General features: G+C 35.9%; 2 pseudogenes; both read left to right on the top strand.

Annotated features, from left to right (window-relative positions):
* Positions 1-10001: 10001 nt before the first annotated feature.
* LOC111406452 lies at positions 10002-14551 on the top strand (annotated as a pseudogene).
* A 1075-nt stretch (positions 14552-15626) lies between these two features.
* LOC111405259 lies at positions 15627-18117 on the top strand (annotated as a pseudogene).
* Positions 18118-25055: the final 6938 nt, after the last annotated feature.

Here is a 25055-nt window from a genome sequence, read left to right as displayed (position 1 = left end):
TTTTGATTAATTTTAAAAACCAAACCCAAAAAAAAAAAAAAAAAGGTACCACAAACACGATAATGGAAAATGCTTGTTGTACATGACCCTTTACAGATTCTTTTACAGGATTGATGACGTGGCAAAAACAAAGTGGGGGGATTTTATTATTTTAGTTGTGAAATTTTGATTCAATAATATCTCGCTACATCATTGGTAAATAAGCCCATGTTTGAGCCACATTCTAGGAGAAAAAATGCATTATTCATGTCAAATCAGTGGAAAATGTGTGGTTGAAAAATAAGGAAAAATTTTAAATTTGCGTGTAATATTATTTTATTGAAGAATATGTGGTTGAAATAATGTCAAATGTTGAAGAATGTATTTTTTTGAAAATAATGCCGCTCAAACAAGCCATAAATCTATAAGTTGTGATGTACACGCACAATAATTTCAAAAATGTTCTAAATTTAATAGCAAATTAGAAATTGAGCCACTTTCATTATCTATCATGGGAAAAAGAACATTAACAACTGGGCTCCACTTAATTTAAATCAAATTTCGCAACAAGATCGATTTACTTTTTCTGGTTCCACTCTTAAAAAACTCAAATAACTCGGAAAAATTAAAAGTAGCAATTTTTTTCCCTAAAATATTTACTTCTCTATCATAGAGAGAAGGAAATTGAAGTAGAAATAGGATTATAGGAAGTCAAGATTCATAAAAAAATTAATTTACCTTTTTGAGTCTTTACCTTTTTTGGGTCCTAATTGAACAACCCAAATAACTCTGAAATATTAAAGGTCGGCCTTTTTTTTTTAAAGGTAACAAAATTAATTTACTTTTTCTGGGCCCTGCCCGAGAGAGAGAGAGAACTGGAAAAACAAAAAAATAAATAAATAAAAATAAAATTCAAAACTAGCAATTATTTTCTTCTAAAATCTCTATTATTTAACATGGAGAGAAAGAAAGTGAAAGAGAAATAGGAGATCAAAATTTTTAACAAAATCAATGCATTTTTTCTTTTGGTCGTCATTAGAAAACCCAATTAACTCAGGAAAATTAAAAGAGCAAGTTCTTTTGTTTTTTTTCCCCCTTCAAAAATGTCTACTTTTCTAACAAAAAGAGAATAAAACAGAGTAGAAATTGGAAATCAAAATTGAGAAAAAATTACTTTACCTTTTCAAGCTCGTCTTGGGCTTCCTGGAGCTTCTCAATGGATAGGAGTAGGTCTGTATCAATGTGCTCTGTTGCGTTGTTTTCTTCTAATTTCTGCTTTTTCCCTTTGTCAACTCCCATCTTTCTTCAAACCCTAGAATTTTAGAGGGCGGAAATTGTTCCACTGCTGTTTTTGGTGATTTGTTTAAACCCTAGATAAACCCTTATTGTTTTGTTTTTTTATATATGTATCGCACAGTTGCAGCAAGAAAAAGCTCAGTCTCAGTGTGCATATAGCTGGGGACCGGGTTTTGGGAATTTTATTAAAACGGCGTCGGAGCAGCGTTTATTTGGCTTCTTGAATTGTTTGTGAAAGGAGGTATTTTTATTTATTTATTTATATTTTTTTTATTGATAACTTCACAAATACTTTACTTTAATTCATAAAGCTTAAAAATATCATATTTTACATTTTTAGGTCATTTTAAAATCATTATTTTACATTTAACTCGTTTTATAAATTTTCTAATACATCATTTTTATTTGCAATCAAAATTTCATTTTTCAATAAAATTTAACATTTTTTTTAACAATTACATGTTAGATTAACATATTTGTTATTGTGTTACTTGTAGAGAAATAATAAAATTTATTTTAACTTTTTATTAAACAATGTTTTAGAAATGTAAACAAAAGAGCTTTTGACCTCTAGTGCTTTTAAGCTATAGAGAAGTCTTTTCAAACACATTCTTAATTAAAAAATGTACTCGAAGCATATCCAATTATAAAGGTTGAACCCCAATTTTGAGTGCTCTCACCGTCCCGCTCTTAGTATATCCAATTATATACGAAAAAATTTATCGTTTAATTGATAGTAAACTCGACCAACTAATTGGTTAGCGCTTTATTTAGGACACAAAAAATACCAATTGAAAGAATTAGTTCCCTTGAAGTAAAATTTAGTTGTTAGGGAATGATTCAACCTTCACATATTGTGCTAAGTTGTTATGAATATTTTTGACACCATTAAATTATATTATTTGATTATTAATCCATTTTTTTTAGCTAAAAAATACAAGATGCAGTGATTTTTGGAAGCTAAAATTAAGGAATTAAAATTTTTGTATCTTGTTCGATTTTTTTAAAGCTAAACAAAATTTAAGAATTCATTTTTTTTCCTGTTTTTCTTTTAAAATTTTTGTCTAGCCTAACATCCAAGTTGGTGGAACAATCACTATTGCGAGCTTGCAACCTCAGCGTGGAGAGTTCGATTCCTGATCAACGCAGTGAGGAGGATTCTCTTGGGGCCAGGAGTATAAACCAAGTGGGAATTTGGGAGCCAACAAGGGCATAACCTGTGATTTACCTCCTCGAGTTACTGAGGGGCCAGTGGCTAGAGGTCTAAGATTTAGTCTGAAGAAGTTGGGATACTTGGGTATAAAACAAAAAATGGATTGACTGAGTATTAAACCAATATGCAATCAAAATATATGGATATTGCTATGTATTGGAAGAAAATTATTACTATTTTTTCATATTGACCAAACAAAAAAAATTGTGTATTAAATCAAATCGAAGAACAAACGGTACGTTATAGACAATTGTATATGACATTTAAAACATTAGCAGATTGGAATGCACCAATAAAATGTGTTGTTGATCGCCAAAGTCGATACTGCACAATACCAACATTGTCGGTCGAACCAATGAATGATCGTATTCGAATGGAATAACTACGAAAATATAAGAGAATTTTTTTTTTGAGCAGAATATGGAGAGAGAAGTATTTAGAAATCAATTGAATTTGTAATTAATTTGGTGTGTAGAAAAACGAATCTGGAGGTCTCTATTTATAGAGATTGAAGTGTCTCATGGAACAGGTGTGTGGCATTTCAGGAACTGGTGCGTGACATTTTTCAGGAATTGGTGCACCACTTGGTCTGATTCGTCTTAGCCATTAGATCGCACTATTTTCATGATCTGACGACTCAGATTGAACCATGAAGTGAAGTGTCCATTCATCATGCCTATTCACCAATTTCTGAACAATCATAGCCATGCATACATCTAACCGCCATGCAGGACGAAGGGACGCGACCTACCACACGTGCGCCACCTAGAATGCCAACTCACCGAGCCTTGCGCTGCCACGTCATCGAACCACAAGTCCATTTCCGAAAACTATAAGGCTCCACAGCTCCTTGCGACGATGCGTACGTGCGAAGTGCCAAGTGTGCCTCTGAAGGGCCCAATGTATACTTTGCGACGTGCGCGTGTCGAGACCGGGTCCGGGGAGCGACACGAATGGTGCGAAGCACCACTCTAGTGGTGACTAGCCTTTGGCTAGCTAAAGTTAGCCAAGTGGTAGGTAACTTATTAAATTATATATTATTCACACAACCCACTATATAAACAAGATTATTTTCTTGTAAACTTTCGATGTGAGATTCCTTTCCATATATAAAACACTTAAAATGGGCTTATCAACATATGGGCCTATATTGGAGACTTTTCCAATTCACCCAAACTAATTGCAATGGCCCACATCATTAAATATTACATTTAATATTTTAACCCAATTACATTCAATCCAACAATCCCCCACATGAATGGAAGAAGTTGACTCAAATTAAGGAAGACGGAAGAAAAGTACTATCTGAAAGATAACGCATCAAGATAGGTAGCTTTCGCTTTGAACCTTCTTTAGTAAGAATCTATCGAACTCACTTGGCTAATCAGTGAACGCAACGTTTTGAACTGTCAGCCGTTATTGCAAGCTCAAACAATAGACCAAACACATTATCTCTCATATCAAACTTGGTTCGCTATTACGTTCATTATTTCGGCCTTGAACTACTTGGGTTCTGCGAGTGCTTTAGAGAATTCGCCTAAGTAAATTCTCATAGAACCGGCCAAAGTTCGCACTAACATAGGTGATGTACTATAAGGAGTACCCTACTGTAATTACTTGTAGCATTTATAGTCATCATTAAAAGTAAAGCTTATCCTTAATACACTTCATAGTCAGCACTTTTTGCATCATAGAAATGGAAAGGAGTTAAACTCCTAAGTGCTTCTTATCGAGTCATTCATAATTAGTTTTCCTATTGAACCTAGTCCATGGAATCTCCAGCTGCCAGGTTAGGTTTCCACTAAGATGACTCATTGGGTTTTAGGCTTTAAACCCATTTCCCTCGATGCGCAGTCTATACGCTCTCTAGATAACCCTTTAGTGAACGGATCATCTAGATTTTCTTTTGACTTAACAAAATCAATTGATATTGTTCCATTTGAGAGCAACTGCCGAACGGTGTTATGTCTACGACAAATATGTCTCGACTTACTGTTATACACAAAATTTTCAGCCCTGGCTATTGTGGCCTGGTTATCACAATGAATACAAATAGCCGGTACAGGCTTTGGCCATATAGAAATATCTTCTATGAAATGTCTTAACCATTCAGCTTCTTCTCCTGCTTTGTCTAAAGTAATAAACTTAGATTCCATAGTAGATCGAGCTATACACGTTTGCTTAGAAGATTTCCATGATATAGCGCCACCACCGAGAGTAAATACATAGCCACTGGTAGACTTTGACTCGTCTGTATCTAATATCCAATTGGCATCACTATATCCTTCAATTACTGGAGGATATTTTTCATAATGTAATGAATACTCTCTGGTCCGTTTCAAGTATTCCAAAACTCTAAGTAATGCATCCCAATGTTGATTACTTGGGTTGTGTAACGACTCAGCTTACTTATCGAGTAAGCTATATCAGGTCTTGTACAATTAATCAGGTACATTAAACTACCAATAATTTGGGAATATTCTAATTGCTGTTTCCCATTTCCACTATTCTTGTGAAGAACTATATGTGGAAGAAATGGGTTACTCGTCTCTTTAATATTATGAGTCTTAAACCTCTCAATTATTTTATCAACATGATGGGTTTGAGATAAGATTATTCCATTTGATGTTCTAGATATCTTTATTCCTAGAATCACGTCTGTTTCACCCATATCTTTCATGTCAAAGTTATTGGTAAGTATATTCTTTGTTCTATTGATGACTTCTATATTAGTCCCTAATATAAGCATGTCATCAACATACAAATAGACGAGTACATATGCCTTTTCGAATATTTTCGAATATACGCATTTGTCACATCCATTTATGACGAATCTATTCCTAATCATGACGCTGTCAAACTTTTCGTGCCATTGTTTAGGCGCTTGCTTCAAACCGTATAAGGACTTAACTAGTTTGCAAACTTTGTTCTCTTGTCCTTTCACTATGAAACCTTCGGGCTGTTCCATATATATTTCTTCATTTAAATCACCATTCAGGAATGCAGTCTTAACATCCATTTGATGTATTTGTAAGTTGTACAAGGCTGCAATAGCAATTAAAACCCGAATAAAAGTAATTCTTGTTACTGGAGAATATGTGTCAAAGAAATCAATTCCTTTTTCTGACGATATCCTTTTGCGACCAGTCGAGCCTTGTATTTGTCTATTGAACCATCAGATCTTAACTTTCTTTTAAAGATCCATTTGCATCCTATTGGTTTGGTTCCCTTAGGAAGATCAACCAATTGCCAAGTATTATTACTCATAATAGATTCAATTTCACTATTTATAGCTTCCTTCCAGAATACGGATTCTGGACTAGTCACAGCTTCTTTAAATATTTGGGGCTCTTTCTCAATTACGAAAGAAATAAAGTCTGGACCAAAGGATTTAGCGACCTTTGCTCTTTTACTCCTTCTTGATTTAGGTTCTATATTATTTTCAATAGGATTATTTCGTGTTCTCTTTTGAGTATTCTCAAGAATATCTCTTTTATTAGGGAACACATCTTCAAAGAATTCAGCATCTCAAGATTCAAAAATTGTATTGACATGAATGTCACTTATATCAGATTTATGCACAAGAAATCTGTACGCACTACTATTTATTGCATATCCGATAAAAATGCAATCAATAGTTTAGGACCTAACTTAATCCTTTTGGGAGGTGGAATAGCCACTTTAGCTAGGCACCCCCACACTTTTAAGTATTTATAGGAAGGCATTCTACCTTTCCATAACTCATAACGTATCGAACCAGTTTTCTTATGGGAAACTCTATTCAGAATAAAGTTAGCTGTTAGCACTTCTTCCCCCCACAAGTTTTATAGTAATCCAGAACTTATAAGTATAGCATTAACCATGTCTTTTAGAGTTCTATTTTTCCTCTCAGCAATCTCATTTTGCTGCGGAGTATACGGGACTGTTGTTTGGTGAATAATACCAAACTTAGCACATAATTCATCAAACATGAACGAATCATATCCACCACATCTATCGGATCTTAATACCTTAATTGTTTTTCCAAGTTGATTTTCAACTTCGTTTTTGTAAGTAACAAATGCATTCAATGCTTCGTCTTTGCTACTTAATAAATAAACTTGGTAATATCTACTGTGATCATCTATAAACGTGATAAAATATTTTTTACCACCTCGAGTCTGAACAAATTTTAGATCACAAATATCGCTGTGTATTAAACACAACGGTTCACTACTCCTTTCAATTGTGTTAAAAGTTTTTTTTAGCAAATTTAGCTTCAACACAAGTTTCACATTTATGTTTGTCTTCGGAGTCAAGTTTAGGTATAAGACCTAAACCTACAACTTTTCTTAAGGAAGCACGATTTACATGTCCTAATCTGCTATGCCATAAATTCGAAGATTCAAGCAAGAAAACAGAAGCATTAGTTTTATTGATAACTTGCGGATACAAATATGTGGATTTTTTGTCTACTACAACAACATTGGCCTTAAATAGACCATCAAGTAAATAACCCTTCCCAACATACATGCCCCCCTTAGTAAGTACAAATCTATCAGATTCAAACACTATTTTAAATCCTTTCTTACTAAGAATAGCTCCTGAAATCAAATTCTTTCTGATATCTGGGACATGTACAACTTCATTAAGCGTCAGTTCCTTCCCCGATGTGAATTTCAGAATAACCTTTCCAATCCCTTCAATATTGGATGTTGTAGAATTTCCCATGTAAAGACACTCATTATGATTCAAGATCTTATATTCAGCGAATAGGCCCTTATCTGCACAGATGTGATGAATTGCTCCTGTGTCCAACCACCAATCCTTGGCATTAGTTACCAAATTAACTTCAGAAACAATAGTAGATAGGTTGATGTCTCCAACATCCGTAGAAATTTTATCCACTTCGATTATATTGGCTTGGGGCGGTTTCTTTTTCTGTGTATCATTCTTTTTGCTTCGACAGTCTTTAGCCCGATGTCCCGGCTTCCCGCAAATATAACAGTTGCCTTTGAACCGTTTTGCATTGTTAACCAGAACGCTTCCTTTTCTTGTTCTTAGACCCCGAGTCTTCCACCATGTTAGCTTTTGCTTCCATCTTGCGGACATTATTCTTCTTTTCTGCAGCCCGATTGTCTTCTTCAATGCGAAGTCGAACAATTAGATCCTCCATCATCATCTCTTTGCGTTTATACATGAGATAGTTTTTGAAATCTTTCCATAGTGGAGGTAGTTTCTCGATCATAGCAGCAATCTGGAAAGATTCACTCAAAGTCATACCTTCAGCTTCAATATCATGAAGTAAAACTTGTATCTCTTGAATCTGACTCATAACTGTCTTTGAATCAGTCATCTTGAAATCTAGAAATTTGTCGACAATGAATTTTTTCATTCCGGCATCTACGGTTTTGTATTTTTTGTCAAGAGACTCCCACAGTTCTTTAGCCCTCTTGTAATTACAATACACACTCTATATAAAGTGTTATCCAATCCATTGAGAATGTAATTACGGCATAAGAAATTTGCATGTTTCCATGCTTCAATAGCTAACTGAGTATTTTTATCAGTAGCATTCTCCGATGTTTGTGCAGGACATTCTTCACGCAGAAATTTTACTAAGTTCAATGTTGTCAAATAGAATAGCATCTTCTGTTGCCAACGTTTGAAATCCGTGCCATTGAACTTTTCTGGTTTCTCATGTTGTGAAGCCAGTGGCATGACAAATTGATTGGAACCAGAATTTGGCGCAATCACAGCATTAGTATTGCTCTCAACAGTACCAATCACAGCGCTAATATTATTATCTGATGTACTAGCCATTTTCTGTAAAATCACAATTATAGAAAATAATCAATAATAGAAATGTAGAAGAAATGAGAAAATAATCTCTGTCTTAAGATTGTTGTCGGAAATTCGACTAACGCAATCAAAAGAACAAATAAAATAAGCAGAAAAATAGAAAACAATAGATGAAGCGAGGTATGCCAAAGCAAATTTCCTTAAGACAGATTTCACCCCCCAATGAAGTGCAAACGGATTATGGATGTCTGTCTCCCAAGATACAACGGTCCTTCCAAAGTCGATACTGCACAATACCAACCTTGTCGGTCGAACCAATGAATGATCGTACTCGAACGGAATAACCACGAAAACATAGGAGAATTTTTTTTTGAGCAGAATATGGAGAGAGAAGTATTTAGAAATCATGATTTGGTGTGTAGAAAAACGAATCTGGGGGTCTCTACTTATAGAGATTGAAGTGTCTCATGGAACATGTGTGTGACATTTCAGGAACTGGTGCACCACTTGGTCTGATTCGTCTTAGCCATTGGATCACACTATTTTCATGATCTGACGGCCCAGATTGAACCATGAAGTGAAGTGTCCATTCATCATGCCTATTCAGCAATTTCTGAACAGTCACAGCCATGCGTACATCTAACCGCCACGCAGGACAAAGGGACGCGACCTACCACGAGTGCGCCACCGAGAATGCCAACTCACCGAGCTTTGCACTGCCACGTCATCGAACCACAAGTCCATTTCCGAAAACTATAAGGCTCCACAGCTCCTTGCGACGATGCGTACGTGCGAAGTGCCAAGTGTGCCTCTAAAGCGCCCAATGCGTACTTTGCGACGTGCGCGTGCCAGGACCGGGTCCGGGGAGCGACGCGAGTGGTGCGAAGCACCACTCTAGTGGTAACTAGCCTTTGGCTAGCTAAAGTTAGCAAAGTGGTAGGTAACTTATTAAATTATATATTATTCACACAACCCACTATATAAACAAGACTATTTTCTTGTAAACTTTCGTTGTGGAATTCATTTCCATATATAAAACACTTAAATGAGCTTATCAACATATGGGCCTATATTGGAGACTTTTCCAATTCACCCAAATTAATTACAATGGCCCACATCATTAAATATTAGATTTAATGTTTTAACCCAATTACATTTAATTAATTCCAACAATCCCCCACATGAATGGAAGAAGTCGACTCAAATCATGGAAGACGGAAGAAGAGTACTATCTGAAAGATAACGCATCAAGATAGGTAACTTTCGCTTTGAATCTTCTTTAGTAAGAATCTATCGAACTCATTTGGCTAATCAGTGAACGCAACGTTTTGAACTGTCAGCCGTTATTGTAAGCTCAGACAATAGACCAAACACATTATCTCTCATATCAAACTTGGTTCTCTATTGCGTTCATTATTTCGGCCCTGAACTACTTGGGTTCTGCGAGTGCTTTAGAGAATTCGCCTAAGTAAATTCTCATAGAACCGGTCAAATTCGCACTAACATAGGTGATGTACTATAAGGAGTACCCTACTGTAAATACTTGTAGCATTTATAGTCATCATTAAAAACAAAGCTTATCCTTAATACACTTCATAGTCAGCACTTTTTGTATCATAGAAATGGGAAGGAGTTAAACTCCTAAGTGCTTCTTATCGAGTCATTCATAATTAGTTTTCCTATTGAACCTAGTCCATGGGATCTCCAGCTGCCAGGTTAGGTTTCCACTAAGATGACTCATTGGGTTTTAGGCTTTAAACCCATTTCCCTCGATGCGCAGTCTATACGCTCTCTAGATAACCTTTTAGTGAACGGATCCGTTAGGTTTTCTTTTGACTTAACAAAATCAATTGATATTGTTCCGTTTGAGAGCAACTGCCGAACGGTGTTATGTCTACGACTAATATGTCTCGACTTACCGTACGTGCGAAGTGCCAAGTGCGCCTCTAAAGCGCCCAATGCGTACTTTGCAACGTGCGCGTGTCGGGACCAGACCGGGTCCGGGGAGCGACGCGAGTGGTTCGAAGCACCACTCTAGTGGTGACTAGCTTTTGGTTAGCTAAAGTTAACCAAGTGGTAGGTAATTTATTAAATTATATATTATTCACACAGCCCACTATATAAATAAGACAATTTCTTGTAAACTTTCGATGTGGGATTCCTTTCTGTATATAAAACATTTAAAATGGGCTTATCAACATATGGGCCTATATTGGAGACTTTTCCAATTCAGCCAAATTAATTGCAATAGCCCACATCATTAAATATTACATTTAATGTTTTAACCCAATTACATTTAATTAATTCCAACACTATCTTCTAGGAGCATGGCAAAAAAATGGGTCAGGGAAGGGAGATAGTATTGCCCTTGAAATAATGAAGAACGCAGACGACTGCAGCGTCCTTCCCAACCTTGAATTCGAATCCAATTGTTGTGAGGAGAATGGCAAATTTGATGGTTCGAAATATGTAGTCAAGGAATTTAGGCCATGTAGTGCTGAATACACTGACTATACACTGTGTCAGGATCAAATGCGTGCCACATTCCCACGAGAAAATATGAACTATCGAGAGAGATATTGTCCACCAGAGAATGATAAATTGGATTGTCTTATCCTAGCACCAAAAGGATACGTAACACCGTTCCGATGGCCTAAGAGTTGTGATTATGTGCCCTACGCAAATGCACCGCATAAGAGCTTGACAGTTGAAAAGGCAGTCCAGAACTGGGTTCAATATGAAGGCGACGTATTTAGATTCCCAGGAGGCGGAATGCAGTTTCCTCAGGGGCGGATGCGTATATAGAGCAACTTGCTTTTGTGATACCAATTATCGATGGAACAGTCAGAACTGCACTTGATACTGGATCTGGGGTAAGTCAACAGCTTATCAATTTAGAGCCTAAATGCATGTTTCATACGTGATACCAGATCTCATTGGACACTTTAACAGAGAATATTTTAACTTTTTTCTTTAATACTGTCGAGTACTATCTAATCCATATAACCAAACATACCATATGAAAAGAAGACAAGGATAAAGTGATAAAATGTGTATTTTCTTGGTCATTATCAATGCATCTGTTCTGTTGTTACCTTGATTTCCAAATAATCATCAATTGATCTGTTACGCATGGCCTGTTAGGTGGCAAGTTGGGGTGCCTACCTATTTAAGAAAAATGTCATTGCCATGTTATTTGCCCCGAGAAACTCACATGAAGCGCAAGTTCAGTTTGCTTTAGAAAGAGGTGTTCCCGCTGTCATTGGTGTCCTTGGAATTGTAAAGCTGCCATATCCATCCAGGGCTTTTGACATGGCTCATTGTTCCCGATGTTTGATTCCATGGGGTGGAAATGGTAAGGATACAAATGATAGCAGATTCTGTTGTTTTGTGTTATCTTTTCTGGGCACGATATAGTTTATATATTCTTTGTCCATCCTTGATAATGAAACTTCTACAGGATTATTTCTAGCTTGCCCTGTCTTGACTGAAGCATGACCTTGAGCACATGGGGGTTTAAAAACACTAGCGACCACTACCAAAATCTGATGTTGCTCACTGAACTTTGTAATATTTCAAGTTACTAACTGAACTTAAATCTTGTTACAATTGGGAAAATGAACTTCCAAGTTTGTTAAAACTTGATCCTCCCTTCCATCTCTGTTAGTTTGATATGGTAAGGGCCTGTCCTGCAATTTTATTATGGATTTTGGGGGTTCTTTTGGACTTGAAAATCATTTTCTTCCTTCCCTAAATGTATGTTTTCAGTTATATAAATTCTGAAGAGAACATCTCTATTTTCTAGACGGAATGTACATGATGGAAGTAGATCGAGTGCTTAGGCCTGGTGGATACTGGATACTGGATACTGTCAGGCCCTCCCATCAACTGGAGGATTAACTATCAAGCATGTGAATGCCCGAAAGAGGAACTTGAGGGGGAACAGAAGACGATTGAAGATATAGCCAAAATTCTTTGCTGGGAAAAGATACACAAGAAGGGTGAAATAGCTATATGGAGAAAAAGTAACATTGGAGAGTGCAATGAGTGAGAGTCTCGTATCACTATGTGCGAATCTAAGTATACTAAAGATGTCTGATATGTTTTCCCTCTTTTCTTCATTCCTGAAAAGCAAATTTGTTTGTAAAAAAGTAACTTTGAAAATCATGTTTAGAAAAATGAATAGCTTAAAAGTAGTTTTGACTTACTTTTAAGCACAACCAAATAGGTTCATGATAAGCAGTTTGATTCACCGTTATTTAGCTTTTGTTATTGTTACTAATTCATATCTTAAGTGACCTATGGGTACAAGAAAATGGAAGCATGCGTAACTCCTTATACGGAGAGTAAAAGTTCAGACAAAGTTGCTGGTGGAAAATTGAAGCCATTTCCAGGGAGACTTAATGCTGTTCCTCCTAGAATTGCAGGTGGATATATATATATATATATGGAGGCTTGGTCGAGTCATTCCAGGAAGACAATGAACTGTGGCAGAAGCATATCAAAGCTTACAAGAGAATCAATAAAATCCTTGATTCAGGTAGATATCGCAATATTATGGATATGAATGCAGCTTTAGGAAGTTTTGTCGCATCACTTGAATCTCCTAAATTATGGGTAATGAATGTTATGCCAACAATAGCCGAGATAGATACTCTTGGTGTTATATATGAACGAGGCTTGATCAGCATATATCATGATTGGTTAGTTTCTACAATAAATAACTCATCCACTGTTGTTTCTTGGAGAGGTCTCTAGTCCTGATTGATTTACTAAACTGCATGTCATCGGTTCTTCTTTCTTAGCACAGCTGGACACTAATAAAATTTCATTATCTAAGTATGACTCTCTCATTTATATTTATAACTGGACCAAAACTGAGATCATTAATAATGGATATCTTAGACAAACTCCGTCTATGAGACAGAAAAGCTCTTTCGAGTATAGAATGAAACTCTGGATGTCGATCCCTGAAGAACATAAAAAGTTAATATGTTCACAACTGTGGGGATTGAATTCCTATTCTTCTCACCAAGGTTCACAAGTATTTGATATATTCTGCAATTTGGAGATGGTTACTATACTGTCTAAGGAAACCTGTTTGTATCTTCTTATTATTAACCTTTTTTGGATGTTACATTACATAAGTGGATAGTAAGCTGTGGGTCCTATGAAATGTGTGGATTAGCTTAAATTATGATCTAAGCTTTGCCAAACATGAATATTTGTCTGCCATAATATCTATTACCTCGTTTCCAGTGGAAAATCATTAGAGGAAAAAATGAATCCTGTGACAAGAAAATTGCATTTGATTTTCATTTTTTGTTATTGTAACAAAATTCTTTCTTAATACCATTCAGTTGGAAAGTTAAGCATATATGTAATTTTTTTGTATTGAATTTAGATAGAAAATATAAAATTAATAAACGATTTCTTGTAGAAGAAATACTTTCTTTTTCCCTTCCTCTCTATTAGCTGTATTTACCTCTCTGTGCAGGTGTGAAGCTTTCTCCACATACTCTAGGACATATGACCTTATTCATGCCAGCAATCTTTTCACCTTGTACAAGAACAAGTTAGTTTTTCCTGGCTGTTATAAAATTTTCAAAGTTGAAGGTTGTCTGTGGTGATTACACTTAGAATTATAAATTTTATTAAAATTCAGCCTTAATTGTGTGACGATTAAAGCATAATCATGCAGAAGGTCCAGACTGTAATTAAGGATTTGAGACTTGTTTCTCTACACACTACAATACAACCTTGGTGTGAAAATTTGCAATTCGAGATTTTTTATGCATAAAATACATTTCCGCCTGCAGGGGCGACGTAGAAGACATCCTTCTAGAAATGGATCTGATATTAAGACCAGAAGGTGCAGTTATACTGCGTGACCAAGCTGATATCCTTAATAAAGTTAACAGAATTGCGACCGGTATGAGGTGGAAGACAAAAAAGACTGATCATGAGGATGGTCCTTTGGTTCCCGAAAAAGTATTACTTGCTGTCAAACGTTACTAGGTCACAGGGGAAAACAGTTCCACATCAATGAGGTAATAGCACGGAATCTGGCGAGGTTGAGAAAACAGAAATAATTTATGATAATCAGTTCTATTTTTAAATTTTTCTCGAGAACTGAGAAATTTCTCACCAGCACGAGTTAGGTAGCATTTTTCTTGTATTTCTGATTAGATAGTTTAGTTCTTTCAGAATAATTTTGCCCCCAACTTTTTTGCCTTGTTCAGGTAATTTACAGTTTCTGACTGAAACAAGTTCTTAAGATTATATGGCAATTTTGACAATGTTTACCTGCATTCATCTTGAAATGAAAACTGGTAATATATTTTTGGGGAGTTTTAGACCATCTGTTATCTGTATTTACACCATTAACGATCACCTTGCAGCATTATCATTCAATATAAAGGTTGTTGCCATCAGCTGCTTAAAGTACTATCCAAACATGCATTTGGAGATGGTTTATTACGTTGTATTAAGACACTTTATTGTATTGTTTCGCAAGTTTGTCACAGCGCCTTTGTTGTGACGATAAATTTATTATTCGCATATCTAGATACCATCTTTAAGCATACAAAGAAATAGAAGAAAATTCAAAGAAGAAGTGAGATTATGATTGACAGAGATATATATACTGTGTTTCCCTGTACTGATATATTTCATTACTATTACTAAACTCCAAGTATCTAATTACAGCATGAAGTACACATTAGTGGAACGCTGAAATTTTTAAATCTTTATTTCATTATGATTTGGACAGCGGAGTGGGCTCAGCCTAATGAATGGCGGACTTTAGACCTTGTTTATGAGCCACATCTTAGTCGCTGAAATTATTGTGCATATATCCTATATCAAATAGCGTGTAATAAATGCAAATCATATCCAAGATATCTTTGGTTTGTGTCTTATAAATTGGTCTATGTTTTCATCCTTATTCGATGTGAAATTATGTCCCTTAATAGACTAATCCTTTTCGAGTCTTGGGGTTCTACTTGAGAAACTAATCTTATTAAAATTAGTCGAAAGGTGATATTGCCCTTTAACACTTAGAGGTCACGAATAAGATCAAGAATGTTTTGGTAATATTTATCTTGAAGTGGGAGAATGTCAAAATCAATTATAATTATAATTTACATCGAGCGATTTAATGCGATTTAATATATGTAATTTAATGAAATGGAAAATCGAGTGGTCTCGATTATGTGTCCAAATTCTCAATTTTAAGCAGAACCAACAGTGTTTGATGCTTAGTTTTATTGCATTCGTGAATCAACATAAACTAGAAGTTGTCGCTCACAAATGAGAGTACTACATCAAACTACGACTGAGACTGTCATTAAAATGGTTCTCTTTTATAATGCGATCGATCTTCAATGATGATCGGATTGGCAGGTGAGAATTGTGAAAAGTGAGAAACTGTCACGTTCCAACACGTAGGATCCACAGCCTGGCTTTGCCATGCCTACTTAAACACCGCTTTTCATAAAGCCAATTGAAAAACAAATCCATCCCCTCAATTTCAACGTTGATTCATAATTTTCATTGTTTTTCTTTGCTTGTTCAGTTATGTTTCATTTTGAATCTCTTGATATTTCTCTTCACTGTTTTATGAAATTTCCCATCAGGTTTCATCAATAATTTCTCTTTGCTGTTTGCTCTCTTGGCTGATGCAATTGTTTCCATTGATTCCACAGTAACTTTGACAAATTTTTACAACATTTTACATCCCCCAAGTTTATTCCTGCTGAAATTCCTTCTCTCTATCTAATTCTTGTGTTATGAGCAGTAACTCAGATCAGTGAAAGTGTTGGTTTTCAACGAAGAATTTATTGTAAGCACGAGTTATCAAAGTTCTAAGCAGTCATGGACACTGAAGATAACATTAATCTTCGTGTTGCCTCATTTTCTTATTACCTGGACACTGCTAAAGACAACTTGGTACAAAGAATTACAGCTCAAGAGAATCCTGTCACCATAAGCTCAGGAAGAACTGTGCCAGCCACAGCAAAGCCACGTTCTAATACAAGTATATCTCTTTCCCACTATATACAACGTACACACACTGGACTCCCAGTACTATAGACTATTTTAGTTTCTTTTTTCTTCCTCAATATTGTCCCATCGTTGGTTCATTTCCTTCTTATCTCAAACTTGCAGGAGAAAACTTTGTGTTTAAGATGCCAGGGCCTGCTCTGGATCCTATAACTGCATTTCGTTTCGCACAGGAGCCTCCACATCCAACGAATTTTGAAAGAGCCAAGTCTGCAGATGGTGAAATCACTGTCTTTGGTGCTGACAAGTACTTCAACATCAACTCTGTTTATGCAACTGAGTTGAAGATCAGTAGTGAGAAAAAGAGTGAAAGGCCAGTGAATTTGCCCCAATTACGATCAAATTCCAGGTTAGAAACTCCAAGCGTGTACTCAGAAACAAGCAGTCGGAACAGCCAATCTGCGTTGCTTCAGAATGTGAAAAAGAGACTTGAATCTGAAACGAAGCGAAAAAAAGGCCATTGGAAGAAGATTTTTTCCAGGTTTCAGTTGCCAGGGACCTTGTATTGACAAGAAAGCTATTCACATCAGTCAAAATTTGATAGGATCAAAAGGAGTTGATGGTTTTGCATTCACAGTTCCAAATCCAGGCGCAGAAAATTTATATGTTAAGAATCAGGTCAAAGAAGATATAAAAATGGACGCACCTCGAGAATCCCTGGAAATTTTTGGCTCTAGAAATGGCACAAAGGGAGACATAGCAAATAACCTAGAGAGAAAACTGTCCATGTTAACCTGGGATGCAATCCCAAAAGGCCAATATCTTCCAACTTCTACACTTGGAAGCAGCATAATTTGTGATGATTTGGCCAGTGATGCCAGTTCTGATCTCTTTGAAATTGAGAACATTTCAGGCACTGTATATCCATTGTTAAAAGCTGATCAAGAAACTGATAATGTGTCGATTTGCATGAGTCCCCCAATGCAGTACACCCCCAGCGAGGCCAGTATTGAGGGGAGTGTTGTCACAGCCAATGCTGCAGATTACTCTTCAGTTATATCAGATTACGATGAAAGGAGTGTTAGCATTGCAGGTGATATGTTCTCAAGAAATGTGACAAAAAAAACTTGCGAAACCAAGAATATAAGGGGCAAAGAGATGCAAAAAAGCAAACCTGGAGGACTTCTAGGATGCAAGAATCATAAAGCAGTGGATGTTGCTAAAACTACGTATAAGAGTAATGAAAAGGCAAAGCATCTGGGGTTGGATTTTTCTCTATCTACAGGGAAATCACAAGCCAGGAATAGGGTGAATGATTTTTGACCCTGTAGAAATTGGGTTGCTGCCTTTGTGAAGCCCAAAGTTAATATGTCCAACCCATGACCCGGTTAAATGGCCCAAAAGAAAGAATAATCTGGAAGCTCAATTGGGTTAAAGGAAAAACACGTTTTTCAGTTGTGAAAAACGACTTTCACCTGATCTCGACACTTGGCAATTGCTGGACCATTGGATCAAATGATTTGTTCCTTTCATTTAAAAGAAACTAAAACGCCTAGGGTTTGGAGGCTCTCATTTTACGCAGCTTTCCTTTGAGTTAAAAATTCTCTATGTACTTCGGCTCTCTCATCTTGGATCTTGTCGATTTTCTGTTGTTGGTTGAGAGTATGCGTGATGTTAGGAACTCTTGTGTGAATTCTTCGTGTTGTTGAGGGGATTTTGTTGTTGTTGTGGCTGAAACTGTGTGTTCCGTTTGTAACTCAAAACTGCTATAATTTTGGGCCGGTGTTTTCTAGTGGATTCGAGCTTATTCTTTCATGGATGCTCAATGGGGACTAGGCGATCTAATAAATAGCTGAACCTCGGGGCTTCGGCCAAAAATCGCTTGTGTTCTTTTACTGTTTTGTTTAGATCTACAAATCTTGATTTTTAGTCTTGCGATTTTGATGGCTTTAAAACGTTCCTACAGTGGTATCAGAGCTTGGAATATTTTTCTTTGTTGTTTTCAGTCATCTTTTTAGTCGAGGATCTGAAATTCCGTTCACCTGCCGAAAGGAAAATGGCAGATAGATCTACCAATATTATTTTTTAATTTTCTCCTTTTTTCTTTCGAATAACACTGAAATTATTTTTCTTTGGCACTGTAGGGTGTGCTTCTTTCACCCTTACAGAATCAGTGTGGGTGTCGCTTTTCTTTAAGAAACTGAAGTGTTTTTTGTTGGTTGTGGAGTCCTCTTAATTCCGGTTAGCGCTATTCTTAAAAATGGAAAGAAATTTCTTGATACTGTAGGACTTGATCACCTACAGTGTTGGTGTTGATTTTTGTTTACAAAATAAATGAAGCCTATCGTGTTTTGTAAATGCTGCAGTATAGTGATAACTTTTAAGTATATTGTAAGCAGTAAACTAACCTGTTTCTTAGTGAAATTCACAGATGCCTCTTGTCTGTTTTGTGGTACCTGCAGTCTTCAGACATTGAATATGTGATTAATCAAATTTTTGTATTGTATTATTGGTACATTTAGTTCTTGGAAGTATTATTTTGGTAATAAAATCATTTTTCCAAACTAGGGTTTCACAGAACCTCCTCTAATTCTACCCCTGTCTAGGGTTCTCTGAGAGAACCCTAGAAACTTTGGGGATTAGGGCTTCGGTTCAAGATACCTGTAATCTTCAAAACTGTTCTTTAAAAATTTTCACTGTGTGTGGATAATAAAATCAAAAATTACATTTCCATAGTTAAATTCTTGTACATTCTGTGTAAACTGTACTAATACTCAAATTGATCTTCTCAGGTGTTGAATTGCCTAAGAATAATTGCTTCAAAGGTACATACATTGCATTTACAATTTTTGGTAACTTACTATGTGTAAGTTTATGTGATTAAATTCATTGCATGCTTAGTGATCTGTATATTGAATGTGTCTTAATTTGGTTGAAATACTTATGTACACATCACACTAAAGCACAATCTATACATAATCTGAAATTTGAATAATAAGACGGTGATCTTTGTGACATACTGTTGACTGAATTACTACTGTGATATATCTATTTTATCATACTTGTGAACAATTTCACACTATAGCACACCATGAACTCTAAGGTAGATGTCCAAATTTGGGATGGCAAAGGAAACTTTAGTCTCTGGCGTCAAAAAATAAAAGCACTCATGTTACAGTTAAAATGTGCTAAGGCTATTGATGAATCTTGGCCAGAAACCTTATCTGAAGCTAGGAAAACTGAACAAGATGAACTAGCGTGGAGCAATTTGTTTCTACACTTATCTGATACCGTGATTAGGAAAGTAGGAGAAACTAAAATTGCTGTAGAATTGTGGACTGCCTTAGAAAAATACTACCTCACTAAGACTATACCAAATAAATGTTTTCTTTCGAGACAGTTTTTTAGTTTTAAGTTTGATCCTAATCTTGATACGGGAGATAATATGGATAGGTTTAATAGGATCACACAATACTTAGTAAACTGTGATGAGAAAATTTCTGATGAACAGAAGGTAGTTGGTCTACTTAATGCTCTAGGAGATAAATATAAAGACATAAGAAATGCTTTAGAGTATGGTAGAAGTGATCTCACTGTTGAAATAATTCACAGTTCTCTTCTGAATAAAGAACTTGAATTAAAATCTGAACACAAAGAAGTGTTCCATGTTGAGGGTGTGTCATTAAACCAAAAACCACATGTTAAAGGAGTAAGTAACTTCAGTCATTCCAATTTTAACAAGAACAAAAATCTTAACAAAAGGCAATGGAATAACACCAAATGAAAAGGCAAGAAACCAATTAAAGGAAAAGCGAACAGCAACAGTAACAGAAAATATTTTTACTGTGGAAAGACATGCCATTTTATTAACGATTGTTCTAAAAAGGCAAATGACCAAAAGAATGGGTCTAACACTGAAAATGTTTCTTTAGCAGCTGCTGTTAATTATAAAGAAGCAGGTGCAAATATTGGAGTTGCCTATGTGTCTCTATCTGAAAATACTGATTTGGACTGAGTCTTGGATTCAAGTTGTTCCTTTCATATGACACCCAATATAGGCTGCATTTAAGACTTTTGTAGTCTGGATGGAGGATTTGTAAAACTTGGGAATGATGAGTCATGTCAAGTGAAGGGAATTGGAAATGTGCTGTTGAAATTTAAAAATGGTCATCACATGTTGTTAAAACATACAAGATATGTACTAGCACTTAGAAGAAATCTCATATCCCTAGGAGTTCTTGATAATGAAAATTACCAAATTGGTATTAAAAATGGCTTTACAAATATAATAAGAAATCAATAACTCATTGTCAGTTCACCAAAACTTAATGGAATTTATGTAATAGGTGCTGAAATAATTTCAACAAAAAATTCTGTGAATTCTGTCACACATCCCGATAAATTAGAACTGTAGCGTAAAAGACTTAGCCACCTAAGTGAAAAAAGGTTTAAAAAAACTATCACATCAAGGGGCATTTGGGAAGGGTAGTGTTCAAAAATTGACTTTTTGTGAATACTGCATTCTAGGAAAACATGTCAGACTGCCTTTTAAGGCAGGGCTGCACAAATCCCAAGATGTCCTTGAATACATACATTCTGATTTATGGGGACCTGCACCTATTTCTACTGTATCTGGTTGTAGATATTATCTTCTTACAACCGATGACTATTCAAGAAAGACATGAATTTTCTTACTAAAATCTAAATCTGATACCTTTGCAATTTTCCAAGAATGGAATGTACTAATTGAAAATCAGACTGGTAAGAAGATAAAAATTTTAAGAACTGATAATGGGGTTGAATTTTGCAATACCGAATTTGACCAATATTGCAGTAAACAAAGGATAATGAGACATAAAACTGTGAGCTATACTCCACAACAAAATGGGGTTGCCGAGAGGTTAAATAGAACAATTCTTGAAAGGACCAGATGTATGTTAATCAGTTCTGACCTTCCAAAAATTTTCTGGGGTGAGGCTATAAAAACAGTATGTTATCTTATCAATAGATGCCCTTTCAGCTCTCTAAATAACAGAATTTTCGAACAAATCTGGTCTGGTTCAATACCAGATTATTCTCACCTAAGAACCTTTGGATGTGCAGCTTATGCACATCATACTGAGTCAAAATTGAACCCTAGATTATTGAAGGGTGTGTTCTTAGGATATAGAGAAAGTGTTAAAGGCTATAAACTGTGGTTAAGAGATGTGAGGGGTTATAAAGTGATAACAAGCAGATCTGTTATCTTTAATGAAGATGATTTCCCTTGTCCTAGTGACAAATCTGGTGAAAATTGGGAAAAGATGACTTTATTATTATAGAAATTAATTTTGATAGCCAAAATACTGATGACCAGGCTCAGTTTAAGGTGGAGCCACATCACGTAGAACCACAGAATGTCTCTGATATTGAAATATTGGAAGATGAACAGCATCTGGAGTCTGCACATGACCTGCAAGGCTCCCAGCTTGCTAGAGACAAAGAAAGAAGGCAAATAAGACCTCCTTCCACGTATCAGTATGCTGATTTTGCATCTGATTAGGCTGAATCTGATCTGTTTGACATAGAACCAGCATCTTATGAAGAGGCTATTTCTTCCAAAGAATCCCCTAAGTGGATTGCTGCGATGGAAGATGAAATGAACTCACTCTTTAAAAATGAAACCTAGACTTTAGTTGAAAAACAAAAGATTGTAAACTGATTGACTGTAAATGGGTTTATAAGATTAAAGAGGGTGAGATTAAGGCTAGTGATAAAAGATATAGGGGAAGACTTGTAGTTAAAGACTTTAATCAAAGGGAAGGGATAGATTACACTGAAATCTTTTCACCGGTTGTTAAATATACATCCATTAGAGTCCTACTTGCTATAGTGACACAATTGGACTTGGAGTTAGAATAACTTGATGTGAAAACTACCTTCTTGTATGGTTCGTTAGATGAAACCATACATATGACTCAACCAAGAGGGTTTGAAGTGGAAGGAAAGGAAAACTTAGTGTGCCTCTTAAAGAAATTCTTATATGGTCTAAAACATGCCCCTAGGCAGTGGTACAAAAGATTTGACTCTTTTATACAAGGTTTGAACTTCAAGAAATCAGAATATGATCCCTGTTTCTATTATAAGAAAGAAGGCGAATTTGATTTTTTCTTTTTGCTTTTGTATGTTGATGATATGCTCCTTGCTGGTCATAATTCTGATGTACTTAATTCAATTAAAGAAAATCTGAAATCAGAATTTGAAATGAAAGATTTAGGACCAGTTAGAAAGATTTTGGGCATGGAAATAAAAAGAGATAGAATAAATGGAAAGTTGTTTCTAACACAAAAATCTTATGTTGATAAGGTTGTTAAAAATGTTTTCCCTTCATGAATCTAAGCCTGTTAGTTTGCCTTTATCTGCTGGTATGAAATTATTTGTTGATCAATCACCTAAAACTGAAGAAGAACATAAAAGAATGATGAATGTTCCGTATTCTAATTCTGTTGGATCTGTTATGTATGTTATGGTTTGCTCTAGGCCTGATATTGCTTATACTGTGAGTGTGTTAAGCAGATTCATGAGTAACCGAGGTAAAATACATTGGCAATGCATGAAAAATTTGATTAAATACTTGAAAGGAACCAGTAGCTTAGGTTTAATGTTCAAAACTAATAAAAATGGACTTAGACTTAAGGGTTATGTAGATTTAGATTTTGCTGGTAACCCGGACTATAGGAAGTCTACAACTGCATATTTTTATGTTTTAAATGATACATGCATTAGCTGCAAATCCCAGCTTCAAAAATTGGTTGCATTGTCTTCAACCGAAACTGAATACATTGCTGCAACTGAAGCAGTTAAGGAGGGTTTATGGTTAAAGGGTTTACTTAGTGATTTAGAACTTATAGAAAATAAGGTGGAGTTGTGTTCAGACAACTAAAGTACTATTGTTCTAAGTAAAATCCTATTTTGCATGATAAATCCAAGCATATAGATTTAAAGTTCCATTTTATTAGAAATATCATTGATAGGGTGATATTAGATTGATCAAAATACCTTCTAAGGTAAATCCAGCAGATGCTGGAATTAAGGTAATCCCTATTAGTAAGTTTCTTGATTCTTTAAGATTAATTAATCTTGAAGAAGACTTATTTTCATTATTTTGTTTTTTACAGGTAATAAGAGCAAATGAAATGGAGATAAGTTTTGAATCCACAAAAGCAGGCACAAAAGACAGCAAAGGTGGAGAATGTAAAAATTGGGTTGCTGCCTTTGTGAAGCCCAAAGTTAATATGCCCAACCCATGACCTGGTTAAATGGCCCAAAAGAAAGAATAATCTGGAAGCTCAATTGGGTTAAAGGAAAAGCACGTTTTTCAGTTGTGAAAAACGACTTTCACCTGATCTCGACACTTGGCAATTGCTGGACCATTGGATCAAATGATTTGTTCCTTTCATATAAAAGAAACTAAAATGCCTAGGGTTCGGAGGCTCTCATTTTACGCAGCTTTCCTTTGAGTTAAAAATTCTCTCTGTACTTTAGCTCTCTCATCTTGGATCTTGTCGATTTTCTATTGTTGGTTGAGAGTATGCGTGATGTTATGAACTCTTGTGTGAGTTCTTCGTGTTGTTGAGGGGATTTTGTTGTTGTTATGGCTGGAACTGTGTGTTCCGTTTGTAACTCAAAACTACTATAATTTTGGGCTGGTGTTTTCTAGTAGATTCGAGCTTATTCCTTCATGGATGCTTAACGGGGACTAGGCGATCTGATAAATCGCTGAACCTCGAGGCTTCAGCCAAAAATCGCTTGTGTTCTTTTACTGTTTTGTTCAGATCTGTTAGGAAATATGTAATTGGCAAATCTGTGACCAAGGACCAAAATGTCATAATTGTAAGGTCAAGGATTAAAATGTCATAATTGTAAGGTCAAGGACCAAAGTGTCAAATGTTCAATAGTTCAGGGACTTGAGTTGCAATTAATCAAAATGTTGAAGGCTAGGTCTAGGGTTGTGATGGATGCCTCGAAGTTGCAAACGGCGCGAGATTTCGCTAGAGTCACGCCATGATCTCGCTCGAGCCAAGATTGCAGAACCACTGTCGCTAGAGCCTCGCCAGCAGGTCGCTCGAGCGAAGTGGACGTCGCTCGAGTCACGCTGGTCCCTCGCTCGAGCGACCTATTTATCTGGGCAACATTAAATTTAAAAGCTCGCGAATTTTTGACGCGCCACAAGACCATATCTTGAGCCATATAAATACCATTCATCTCCTTCGAGTTGAGTGTGGAGAAAATACACATTGAAGCCATATTATTGCTTCATTCTAAAATCCTTGGAGATTAATCCTTTATATCTTTCACACCAAGGTTCAAAAAGCCAAACAATCTTCTAAACTTTTCAGATTAAATATCCTTGGCTTTTGCAGAAAAAGATCACACCCTGAAACACCAAAACACCACCTTCTCTAAATCCTATAAAACTTCCAGAAGATCCTCACATTGAAGATCCGGGAAGAACTGGCTTGAAGAGTGGGAGTGCTTGACGATTCACGGGAAGTAGAAGTCACACAAGGCTAGGATGGTAGCACAGGTCTGCTAGATCCAGGAGAGTCTTGTTCTCAAACAGTAAGGAGGTCAAAAAATTGAGGGGATCAATTGTTCTGACGTACTGTAAGTTACCTTCTACAAATAGTGGATCTCTACTGACTTGTGCCCGGAGTTTTTACCCAGTTGAGGTTTCTCCGTCAACATTCGTTGTGTTCTTTTATTGCTTTAATTTATTTATTGTTACCGGTAATTCAACATA

Source organism: Olea europaea, chromosome 12 (genome assembly GCF_002742605.1).
Source record: "Olea europaea var. sylvestris chromosome 12, O_europaea_v1, whole genome shotgun sequence".
Classification (NCBI taxonomy): Eukaryota; Viridiplantae; Streptophyta; class Magnoliopsida; order Lamiales; family Oleaceae; genus Olea; species Olea europaea.
The sequence above is the reverse complement of the archived record's forward strand: the minus strand, read 5'-3'. Positions and strand labels throughout refer to the sequence as shown.